The sequence below is a fragment of the Lynx rufus genome, unplaced genomic scaffold, assembly GCF_022079265.1.
Source record: "Lynx rufus isolate CCGP_SWC_20201006 ecotype Redwood Valley unplaced genomic scaffold, mLynRuf1.p SCAF_7, whole genome shotgun sequence".
In the NCBI taxonomy this organism is placed as follows: domain Eukaryota; kingdom Metazoa; phylum Chordata; class Mammalia; order Carnivora; family Felidae; genus Lynx; species Lynx rufus.
The window spans coordinates 65,900,587-65,913,961 of record NW_025814889.1 but is presented as its reverse complement, the minus strand read 5'-3'; the positions used below and the strand labels follow the sequence as shown (position 1 = coordinate 65,913,961).

General features: G+C 37.4%; 1 pseudogene; it reads right to left on the bottom strand.

The window, feature by feature from the left end:
• Nucleotides 1-10,783: 10,783 nt before the first annotated feature.
• LOC124502526 (40S ribosomal protein S6-like) lies at nucleotides 10,784-11,530 on the bottom strand (annotated as a pseudogene).
• Between the last annotated feature and the right edge of the window lie 1,845 nt (nucleotides 11,531-13,375).

The window sequence follows — 13,375 nt, the reverse complement described above, 5'->3', positions numbered from 1 at the left end:
CCAATGGAATAGAATAGAAACCCCAGAAGTAGACCCACAAAAGTATGGCCAACTCATCTTTGACAAAGTAGTAAAGAATATACAATGGAAAAAAGACAGTCTCTTTAACAAATGGTGCTGGGAGAACTGGACAGCAACATGCAGAAGGATGAAACTAGACCACTTTCTCACACCATTCACAAAAATAAACTCAAAATGGATAAAGGACCTGAATGTGAGACAGGAAACCATCAAAACCCTAGAGGAGAAAACAGGAAAAGACCTTTCTGACCTCAGCTGTAGCAATTTCTTACTTGACACATCCCCAAAGGCAAGTGAATTAAAAGCAAAAATGAACTACTGGGACCTCATGAAGATTAAAAGCTTCTGCACTGCAAAGGAAACAATCAATAAAACTAAAAGACAACCAACGGAATGGGAACAGATATTTGCAAATGACATATCGGACAAAGGGCTAGTATCCAAAATATATAAAGAGCTCACCAAACTCCACACCCAAAAACCATATAATCCAGTGAAGAAATGGGAAGAAAACATGAATAGACACTTCTCTAAAGAAGACATTTGGATGGCCAACAGGCACATGAAAAGATGCTCAACGTCCCTCCTCATCAGGGAAACACAAATCAAAACCATACTCAGATATCACCTCACGCCAGTCAGAGTGGCCAAAATGAACAAATCAGGAGACTATAGATGCTGGCGAGGATGTGGAGAAATGGGAACCATCTTGCACTGTTGGTGGGAATGCAAACTGGTGCAGCCGCTCTGGAAAACAGTGTGGAGGTTCCTCAGAAAATTAAAAATAGACCTACCCTATGACCCAGCAGTAGCACTGCTAGGAATTTACCCAAGGGATACAGGAGTGCTGATGCATAGGGGCACTTGTACCCCAATGTTTATAGCAGCACTCTCAACAATAGCCAAATTATGGAAAGAGCCGAAATGTCCATCAACTGATGAATGGATAAAGAAATTGTGGTTTATATACACAATGGAGTACTACGTGGCAATGAGAAAGAATGAAATATGGCCCTTTGTAGCAACGTGGATGGATCTGGAGAGTGTGATGCTAAGTGAAATAAGCCATACAGAGAAAGACAGATACCATATGTTTTCACTCTTATGTGGATCCTGAGAAATTTAACAGAAACCCATGGGGGAGGGGAAGGAAAAAAAAAAGAGAGAGGTTAGAGTGGGAGAGAGCCAAATCATAAGAGACTCTTAAAAACTGAGAACAAACTGAGGGCTGATGGGGAGTGGGAGGGAGGGGAGGGTGGGTGATGTGTATTGAAGAGGGCATCTTTCGGGATGAGCACTGGGTGTTGTATGGAAACCAATTTGACAATAAATTTCATATATTTTTTCAAAATGTGTACATGTTGGGTATGTGAAAATATATGATGGCTAATGTGCTATTCTAAATGAAAGTGTAATTCCAACAAAATTCTATGGAATGGTTGCTGTAGAAGTTAATGAAAGATCTATGGCTATTTTTGAGGAAGCACAAGTTATTCGTGTTTCCAAACTTTTATCTGTTATTTGACACGCTATGAAATGTTTCTTTTATAAGTAAAAAATGTTTAAGAAGATTCTATACCATTATTTCTTTCAGTCATGACATTCTGTGGCTTCTACTTTTTTTGCTGTAGCTATAAGCTTCTGACTAGCATGCCCTCTCCTAAATCCTTTTACAGAAAATAGCTAAGTCAAAGAGACATTTTATTTTTAGAAAAAAAAAGTGGTTTGCACTTAGATCTGCAGGGGCTACTCAAGTTTCATTAAGATAATGAAAGAATAGGGGCGCCTGGGTGGCGCAGTCGGTTAGGCGTCTGACTTCAGCCAGGTCACGATCTCGCGGTCCGTGAGTTCGAGCCCCGCATCGGGCTCTGGGCTGATGGCTCAGAGCCTGGAGCCTGTTTCCGATTCTGTGTCTCCCTCTCTCTCTGCCCCTCCCCCGTTCATGCTCTGTCTCTCTCTGTCCCAAAAATAAATAAACGTTGAAAAAAAAAATTTTAAAAAGATAATGAAAGAATAGTATTTTTCCTGAAATTAGATTTTAGAAATACCTTTTCTGATGTTGCTGTATTCATCATGTCTTGTGGTTATGTAATTCTTATTTTCAAGTAACTCAGTGTGCCTGGCAAACCTCTCATTACTCTTTCCAGGGTTTCAGTATTGAACTACAAATGGTGTGCCATGGAAAATGTTAAGTTACAAGAATGGGTGTTTCTTTCTACAGATCAACCAAATAGTATTCCATAATATTCTTGTTTAGAAGGAGAGTCATTCATACTCTGAATGTAGTTTCAACATCTGTGGTAAATCGACCATCAAACAATCCACTAACACGGAAATGAGAACGTGTCACCCAGATGTACACTCCATCACATTAAGTCCTCGTGGTTGGCTGTTTTCTTCTTTAAATTATGAGATTCTTGTGGGAAAAGATGACATTTTGTGTGTTCTATTTTGGATGTGCATGGCTGGGGGGAATCACCTGGTAGATTAGAAGTGTACAGTATGTGTAAACTTCTGTTTTATACAATTTTAAATTTAATTTTGTAAGTTACACTTTACTTAAATAGCAACTGGCCAAATTTAGGATAAAAGTAAGCCTTTGTTAGTTACAGTAATTATTGCAGTAATATGTGATTATCGTATGTAGTCTTTTACTAAGTATGATATGTATGTAAGAATATGTGAAAGGCACAACGGATAAATTGTTCCCCTCCAAAAAGTTTTTAACATATTTGGAAGAAAAAGCTTGAATACAAAGTGACACAGAAATAATTGATAAAATTATGTACTAACAAATGAAAGGTTTAGATCAATTTATGCATGTGTTTTAACACATGAAAAATATTTTATACACACACACACATACATACAATAAAGGGACTAAATGATGTAGAAGTGATTCAGAAGACTTCCCTATAAAGATCTAGGTGACAGGGAGAACTGATTGCATGTGGAAAAATATAAAGCCTTTTTATTTATTCACTTATTTAACTCATGAGCATCCACTCTGTATTAGCCTTGTCCTAGATGCTAGGTATAGAATATTAAAGAAAACAAAGTCCCTCCCCTGAATTGTGGTGTAGTGCTGAAAATAGACATGCAAACCAGAAATTATGATATGTTATTACGAGTGCTGCTCTGAGTATAAAAAGGAAGGTCACTTAGTCCAGAATGCTCAGCTAGCACTATAGAAAGATCCCTTGGTCTGTGGTAGTGAAATCTGGTTTGTGGATCTCATAAGGACTAGGGGAGTTAGGGGTAAATTAGATACAGAGCAACTAAGTAGGAGGCCATTGCTGCTATTCCAGTTGATGAAGACTGATGTTAGGCAGTCACCGTAAAACCAAAAATTGCACAGATCTGATAGAGACAAAGAAATAGCCTATTGACTGCTACCATGGTACAGTGAAAATACTGATAACCAAAGTAAAGATAATAGAAAAACAAAAGCTCAGTTCTTTCTCACTGTAGAACATACAGGGTGGATTCATAACCTCAAAGACACTTCCTGTGACCTTCGGAAAGGTGGAAGAAGAAATGATTCCTTCTTTAAATACAAGCAAACAGGCTCTCCTATGTGCAGGCATTCTCTGTTTCTGGGAATAAAAATTCCACATCAGACACAATTCCACACCTCCATAAATCTTTTGAGGGAGGAAACAGTCTGGAAAGAAATATCTCACATAAAATAATTACCCTGATAAAATTATGTTAAAAAAATCACTACAAGAACACAGAGTTTGAAGTAACAATTCTGATGAAGATGAGGTTTGAGGATGGAGGTATAGCTACCAGGAAGTCTATATTTATACTGGTACTTAGCAGGTCATTGGAGAGAAATGTACCCAAACATGAGGCAGAGGTAAGCAGGAGTCTTGGTGGTGGGTAATGAGAACAATTTTCCATAATTCGTGTGAATTCCAGAGTGTGTTTCTGAAGTGATAACTAGATACTTCTCTATCTCCTTTGCCATTCATAGTTTATAACTTACTGTACATATTTGGGGCCACTGAAACCAGAATTAAGCTTTATACTAATATTATGGCTGTAGTTCACTTAATTGTTTTTGGTCATTCATGTTTACGTTAAGGTATAAAATGTTGGGGCACCTGGGTGGCTCAGTCTGTTAAATGTCCAACTCTTGATTTTGGCTCATGTCATGATCTCATGGTTTGTGAGTTTGAGCCCCACACTGGGGTCTGCACTGACAGCATGAGATTGCTTGGGATTCTGTCTGCCTCTCTCTCTGCCCTTCCCCTGCTCACTCTCTATATCTGTTTCTCAAAAATAAATAAAAATAAACTTTAAAAAATTGTATACAATGAGGTGCATATAGGACACAGATCATTGGTACTTCTTGATTTTTATACATGTATACACCTTTAATGCAGTCACTCACATTCAGATAGAGAAAACCTCCATCACCCAGAAGGTTTTCTCATTCTTGCTTTGCATCAGTGCCACTCCAGCCTAACCACACAGGAGCTTTATCACCACATGAAAGCTTTGCCAATTTTTGAACTCCCTGGAAATGGAACCAGGCAAGTAGTATTTACTTTCTTGTGCCTGGTTTATTTCATTCATCATAACATTTGTGAGATACACCCATGGCTTTATGCCATTTGTTGTTTTGTAGTATTCCATTATTGGAACACTGCATGATTTTTTTACCCACTCTCTTGTTGGGCGTTTAGGGTATTTTTGAATAATGTTGCTATAAACACTTATACATTTCTCCTGGGCGATTTGCTTTTAGATACTGCAGCATAGACATCGTGGTATTTTACATGTATTAATTAGTGTCAGGCAATCTACATGTTAGGTGTTGTCAATTGTTGTAATCAGGGATTCACATCTCTCACATTGTCACTTAGCCTTTAATCAGAACCGCTCCATTTTAGAAGCAGCTACTTTTGAGGTACATGTACTGCATTATTTTAAGGCCATACATTGAACAATTGAATTTTTGATACAGGGACTCACTGCTGAAATTAGTGGTTTGCTGGTTCGCATAATGAATGTTGGAAGTGGGATCTCATTGGCAAAATCAATGAAAATAAAGATAAGAAGATTAGCTAGAACATTTTAGACACACTCGCCACATTAATCGGGCAGGATATATGCAGCTAGCAAATCCTGCAGCCTGTGTGCCTGAGAGGGGTGCTGAAGACGATTTTGAAAGAATCCTTTCTCCATCTATTGGCATGGAGGATTTTGGTTGCTGATGATAATTATAAGCCAACTCTAAGTGTGTAGAATTTTGCATATAGAATATAATTATACTTTCTTTAAGTCAGCTATTCATGCAAGATCAGGTCAGTGCCTAAAGAGAGAGAGACAGAGAGAGAGAGAGAGAGAGAGAGAGATAGGCATTTATCAAAGTGATGGAACAGGTCATATGAAATATTTTCTTCCTTCTAAAGAATATTCATCCCATAAATGTTGGTATGTGATAAAATTTGCTCTGAGATTTGCTTTCATTATAACTGCTAGTGTGTTTGTGGGAAAGAAGCTAATGCCACCTTCTTCTAATTTTCCATGATAACCCTGACTCACCAAAAGCTCCTTAAAATTATGCATGACCAATTTTTTTGGGTACTATTGTAGATGTAGTATTGATTTCAACTCTCCACTCTTCCAGGGATAGGAAGATACAGTAAGAGTGAAGTTTCACCAGTTGGATACCTTATCCTTGACTTTGGGCTCTCCAAGTGAGATGTTGGAAGACATGAAAGCAAGGGCTTTAAAATGCCAGCCCCATTATAAGAATCATGACCTAGATAGTCCATTGGTCCCAAGAGAGTGAGCAGTAAGAAGCAGAACTCTGTTAGTAATACCAACCTGAGGCAAAACTTCCCCAGATGACCCATAGCTCTGTGAGAGTAAATGACTGTACCTAACTGAGTTTTACTCTTGTCACTTTATGGAGTCAGGATTATTAAGGTTTAATATTGTTGCAGTAAGTAAATTAGCCCTTTTGAAGTGTAGAGTTTTTTGAATTTTGAAAATGTACACAGTCACATAATCACCATCACAATCAACATATAGAACATTTCTAGCACCACAAAAAGCTCTCTCATGCCCCTCCTCTTACCCTCGGACCCTGGCAACTATTGATTGGTTTTCTGTCCCTTGTGGTTTTGAACTTTCTAAACTATCATGAAAATGAAAGTATATGGTATGAAGCCTTTTTTGTTTTTGTTTTTGTTTCAGTTTGGCTTTTTTACACTTAGTACAATACATTGGAGATTCATCTATACTGTTGCATTTATCAGTAGTGTGTTCTTTTGAATTTCTGAGTAGGATGCATTTATCAGTTTGTATTTCCATTCAGCACTGATAGATATTCAAATTATTTTCATTTCTGGAATGTTAAGAATAAAACTAGTTGGAAATATTTACAAGCATGTATTTGGGAGGACATAAAATATTCTTTTGAGTAATATCTAGAAGCAGAATTGCTGAGTTGTTAAAAGTATCTTCTTTAACTTTATAAGAAAATTCCCAAACTGTTTTCCAGAATGATGGTACCATTTTACATTCTACCAAAACTGTATGAAGGTTTCAGTTACACTACACCTTCAGTAATTCTTGGTATTTTCAAGTTTGGGGGTTTTGGTTGTTCTTGTCTTGGTTTGTTTAGCCACTGCAATAGGTGTGAGGAGGTATGCCACTGTGGCTTTAGTTTGGGTTTCTCTAATGATTACTGATGTTGAGCTTCTTTTCATATATTTGTTTGCCATCCATATTTAAAATTTTAATGTTTTTTGGTGAAATATTTGTTAAATATTTTTGCCTATTTTTAATTAGGTTGTTTATTTCCTTATTCAGTTTTGTGGGTTCTTTATATATTCCAAATACCAGTCCTTTATCAGACATATGTTTTGCAAATATGGACCAAAGAGAAAAAAAAATAGGAAGAGGCCATATTATTGGGAAAAAAACCCAATAATATGATTACAGATTGACAATTTATACCTCAGAATACACAAACATGTAGGAATCATCAATTGACTGTCCTCTTTGAGCCATCTGCAGCATGACGGAAGGGCCCGTATTTCATCCTCTTCCTTACCTTTTATTCAACTTTAAAAACGTTAGCAGTGCCGAGCGCCATGACACACTTAACTGCAGATGATGACAAGGTTCAGTTTTTATGCATGTTAAACGACACTTAGCAACAGCTCTCTTGTCAGCTATTGCTTGAAAGAGATGGCTTTCTCCAACATCATTCCCCCCCCCGTTGCTTAGCAACCCTGCTTATTTCACTAGCAATGTACCTATCATGGATATCGACCTGAACAGAAACACATCCTTGAACAATGGAGGACATACAGCAGGAGACATTGTTCTGGTTTCCTAGTTTGGTTTCAGGGCTAGCACATGGCCCTTACTATTAATCATATTAACATACAAATTAACCATTTTGTCTCACTTTTGATAATGTGTTTTATTTGTATTGATGCTGATTGTTTTGCTCCAACAACTATATGTCAGCATTTACATTTCTTATGAAGAACTTCTCTATGGCTTTCTTCAAGCTGATTTTCAAACAGGAAAAGAGTCTATTATTTAAAGTATGCTAACACAGTTTGGCTTTACTTGAGAACTCTTCTAATTGCAATCAAAATATTAGGAAAGAGTGTCATAAAATGTGTCTGTACACTTGAAATACTGAACATACTAACTTGAAATAATATGACATATTCAATAATATTTGGGGAAAATGTGGTGCTATGCACTGTTGGCTATATACTCTACAGCCATTCTTCCCTCCCCAGAATTTCTTTCTTGCTGACTTACCTCCCATTAGAGCAGCTAAAAATATTGAACAGTCACCTTGCTTGCTTCCATTGCAGTAGGACATCAGAATGTGACTCAGTCCTGGCCACTGGCATCTGAGGGAGAAATGTGACTCAGTCTCTGGGATATAATTTCTTCCTTAAAATAAACACAGGAGAAAAACTTCCTCTGCCTGTGGACATTGTCACTCCATGCCCTTCCAGAAAATGTAACAACCATCTTACAACTATAAAGCGATAAGCCTAAAGACTGTCAATGAAAAAATAGTTTAAGTAACTCAAATAGAGTTCAGATACTTTATTCATCTGGTAAGTATGAGAGAGCATCTGAAGGGTGGCTAACTTCCTAAGTCAATGTGGGGTAGTTTTGTGGACTCAGAAGAAGAGATATGGGTCCTGGTGCTTTGGGTCAAGTATCAGTTTTCACTGGATTGATTGGAGATTCTCCTCCTCCTCCTCCTCCTCCTCCTCCTCCTCCTCCTGTTCCTCCTCCTCTCTTCCTCCTCCTCCTCCTCCTCCTCCTTCTCCTACTCCTCCCTACTCCTCCTCCTCCCTCCTCCTTCCTCTTCCTCCTCCTCCTCCTCCTCTTCTTCTCTTCTTTATTGCCTTTTCATTGGAATCATTGATGAAATCCAAGAAGAGTGCTTTTGAGAGCTATTTTTATAAGCCTTGAAGTTTCTCTATTACTTAATTTTAAGGAGAGAGAAGGAAGGAACTAGCTAACTAAATACATAAATAGAAAGTGAAAGAAAGAGGAGGAAAAGAGCAAGAAGACAAAAGATTTTGCTCTATTATGTCTACTTTAATCCTTTTACAAGATCAAGCAATACACCAAAGATGGTGAAGTAGAACAATGAGTCCTGGTGACACTGCTTCACAACTGAGCTAACACTGGAGTCAGAAAAAGCCTTAAAAGGATACATTTGATTAGCCTCACTAAGGATAATCGCCCTTTCTGAAAATTAACTGATTTGGGATGCTAATTACATTTACAAAATCTCTTCACAGCAGTAACTAGATTCTTGTTGAAGAATAAATGGAAGAAGATAAATGTATGTCAGGGATAGGAATCTTGAGGGTCATCTTATAATTCTACTGTATGAAGCAGTAAAATTTTGGAAGGAATTTTAGTATACTATATAGCAACCTAGGTGTTCAGAATATATTTTTATTATAAACATTTATTATGAAAGTTATCAAGCCTCCAGCAAAGTTACAAGATGTTGCTAAATAGTCGTGTACTCACCACATAGACCTCCCATTAACAATTGTTATATCAACATTTATAATTTATATAAATGATAAGACATTTTTGTCAATATCTATCTGTCCTTTTATCTATCCATTAATTCATCTTATTTTCAATGAATTTCAAAGGAACTTGAAGGCATCAACATATTCCTTAAATATTTCAACGTGTAAATTGTTAACTAGAATTCAACATTTGCTAGGGTTTTCTTTTGATATAAAATTTGCATACAATGAAATACACAAACCTTAACTGTACCATTTGCTATGGAGTTTTTTTTCTAATTTCTCTCCCCCAAGTTTATGGAGACATCATTTACATACAAAATTTAGCTAGTTTAAGTGTGCAGTTTGAGGTGTTTTGAGAAATGTAAGCCTCACCACAACTAAGATACAGAGCATTCCATCATCCCAAAACATTCCTTCTTGCTCTTTTACAGTTAATCCTTTCCCCTCACCCTGACCCCAGGCAATTACTCAAAAAAATATTTTAACCAATATAGCCAATAGTTATACGGCAAACATAATAAAAGTCCATAAACAAACAATACATTACAAAATATTAACAAAAATAAAAAGGCCAACCAAAAAGAAGACAAAATGGACAGATATGAAATTTATAAGAAACATCTAATTAAACAGTGAGAAGATACTCAGTCTTCTTAGTAGGCAGGAAAATAAAAGTTCAAACAATAATAAAGTGTCACTTTTTAACCTATCACAATGTAAAAACAAAGTCAGTTGTATTTCTAATGTTGAGAAGGGGGAAGTCGTAAAATATGAATTGTTATAGGCCTTTGATAAAATAATCAATCTGGTGATAGCCATTAAAATTAAATCTATTGTCTAAGATGGCCTTAATAGTTCCCTCAGTTTGACTGACCTTTATAGACAGGCTTCTTCCTATCTCCTGGTCCCTGACCTCCTTCTTACCATGGGCCTTACAGGATCTGGATGGCCTACACCACTGAGGTTCCTCCTCTCTTAGAGAGGATTTACTTTAGAAAATCTCTCTTAGAGCATTTACTTTAGAAAATTAGTAACTGTAAATTCTTTCTGCATCCCTTTGAGACGTGAATCCTTTAAAAAGTCTTTTGCCAGTTTCACAACCCAGGCCTATCTTTCTCAAGGACCTGGGAGCCATCCTTTTAAAATGTACTCATCTAGGAAGATAATACCCTCATCCCCTAATGTCTGGGGGGTGGTAGGAGCCTAAATTCAGTGAATGCCTTGCTTCAAGTTGTAAAACTGTGTCCTGTCAGGAAAGTAGGAAGACTGTTTACTTTTCCTTTGGGTAAAGCTAATTAGCCAACAAAGATGGCCTGTGATTTCTTTAGTCTAATCCCAGCTCTTGAAAACTCACTTTGTTTCAGTAGAATTGAGATAACTTAGTTATGTTCTGTCTCCCCTATTGCAATAGCCTTGAATAAAGTTTTCAGCATCCGATTAACTTTGTCCAGTGCAGTTTTTGCTTTGACAGTACACACAGTCTTCAATCTGGCATTCCCATCCCACTGCAGAGTCTGTCCCTTAAAAACAAAAGCATGGAATTTAATTAACAATGGTTGCCTTGGAATGAATGGAAGAGGATGATAGAAAATAAAGAAAAAGCTATTTATAGAACCATGTTTCTACTGAAAGAGCATATGTAATATGGTCTTTTTTTTTCTTTTTGATGTCTGATCTTATTTATTTGTTACTCTTAGAAAATCTCATTTTTGACTGGACTCAGGCTTAGAGGTAGAAGCTCTCAGATACCACCTCCATCTCTTGACAATCTGTTCCTGGCATCTTTCCTTGGCTTCTTTCATTTTCTTTGCCAAAAAGTTTAGCATATTCTGCAACCCCTTCCTTATTTTTGTTAGTATGCTGTTTCTTCAGAGCAATACACTGATGTTTGTGTCGGAGGACACATGAAGAAACAAGATGCTGAATCTTGGGCATTTTGGTTCTAGGTTTCTTGCCTTCTTAGTTTAGGGGCTTTCTCACAACATACTGGTGGACATCATCTTCTTTAGAAAAGTTTGCAGATTCCTCTCATTATTTTGGGCCCCAGGTGGCAAGGCACAGTAGTATTAGTGACTCCAGGAATATCCTTCTCACCCCCCCTTTTTTTTTACAATAACCAAATTGAGAACTCTGAGATTGGCATCCACAATGCAACCCCAAACAGATCTGCACTTTCTTTCTCTAGTTTTCCTTAGTCGATAGCAGGAATGCCCCTTACTCAGCAGCAGGTGGACATGACCAGGGGTCAAGACACCCTGCTTCATGGGGAAGCCTTGCTTGTCATTGCCACCACTTATTTGGACCACGTAACCCTTCCATTTTTCATCCAGAGCATCAGCAGCAACTTCTGTGGCCATACCCTTGTTATAAAAGGTATAAGGTTTGTGTTCATCATCCACTTCTATGAGCCTTTGGCAGCCAGTAGCTGAGCAAGAGATGTTCAGCTTCATCCTAAAGCAGTAAGCTTCATCCTTACTGCCTTTGAGGTACCACAAAAAAAGAGCAATATGATCTTTTTTATATAAACTTGTATCTGATGCTGGAAAGAATGTTGAAAAATAAATTGAATGTTCATTAAAATAAAAATAAAATAATGAAATATAACTTGACTGCCACTCCCCATGGATTTAAATGATTGTTCAGTGCTTCTGCTTTTGAAGTGTTTTTTTACTATAATTTATCATAGGGCTTTTCACATTAAATAATATTAATTTACTTATGTGTCTGTTTCCCTCATTAGCATAGAACACCCTTCTAAGCAGAGAGTATGTCATTTATTTGACTATCTCAAGCACTTAACACAAAATATAAAATATGTTAAATGGTCAAAATGTGATTGGATTTGAATGAAGTTTATACCACAATAATTTTGGGAAAATATATGAGGACATGAGAGGAATAAGGAGATAAAATAATATCTTTAGAACGTGGTGGAACTGGAGAATTTTTTCAGCATATTGAAGTTGCCTGTACTATAGGGCATAATAATACCTTTTATTCAGTTTAACAAACTTCATATTTGGATGTGTGAGCCCTACTATTCTTTGTCTAAGACATATCCAGGCAACTAAGTTCAGGCCCCTACTCAGGGAATTAATGGTCTCATGGGCATAAAAACATTGACAAAGTAAGCCTAATAAGTGCAATGCTAGAAGTAGCTATCAGGATATTGCATTAAAATGAAATAACACATGTGAAAACACTCTCTAAGATCTATAGAATCCTATGTGTTTTAGGCTTTTCACAGTATTATAGTCAGTTGTATATATTTCTAATCTCCTCTGTTAAAATATAAATCTGACTAGCCAGTCACTGTGTCTTAATTCTGTTTCCTCTTCCATGACTAGCACAGTTTCCTTGTGTAGGAGGCATTCCAAAATTCTCTGTTAACTGAAGGCACAGATGAACACATAAGTGAATTAATGAATGATTGCCTTTCATTGAGCAGTGGTTTTCACATAGTAATGTATATCAGATAAGCCTGCAGAGATTTTGATTTAGTTGATCTGGTAGTAAGGGCCAAGAAATCTATGTTTAGCACTTAAATTAATTCTGATGTAGCTGGCATGCAGACCATCCAGTGAGAAGTTCTGGCAAAGAGTGTAGAGTTTTGGCCCACTTCATTATCTTCTTTGGTTTTGAAAGCAAAGATATAGTCAAAATTTTGTCCTTCCAGGGCTGAGCCTCCATCAGCCTTACAGGTAGAACTTTAAAAAAGCATAGCTGATTTATGTGTCAGAGAGAAATTACAGTCTGCTTCTATCTTTCATCTAGAAGCAAAGAAATCAAGGTTTAGATTCTGTCCTCCTTTTTAAGGCACCAACATTTTAATGCAGCTAAAAATCTGATAAGGGGAGGGGCAAGATGGAGAAACAGCATGGAAGTTTTTTTTGCATCTCTCATCCCTGAAATGCAACCAGATTAACACTAAGCCATCTTGCACACCTAGAAAACTGATTTGAGGATTAACACAACAATCTGCACAACTTGAACCACAGAACCTGGCAGGTACGCAGCACAGAGAGGTGAACTGGGGGAGAGAGAAGCCATGGAGAGCAAGGAGCTGGTTTTGCTTGCAGAGAGAGGACAGAGTTGGGGGGCAGGTGGAGAATACGGGAAACACCCCCCCCCAAAAGCAGCAGGGGAGAAAAAGAAAAAGTGGAAATAGTCACAAGGGTCTGAACAAAAAAGGGAGAAAGGAGAAAGGAGAGAGTTTAAATTCCATTCAGACTCTATAAACAGGGACAGTGCAGAGTCCGAAACTCTGCAGCTGGATACCTGGCGGTGCTCTGGTG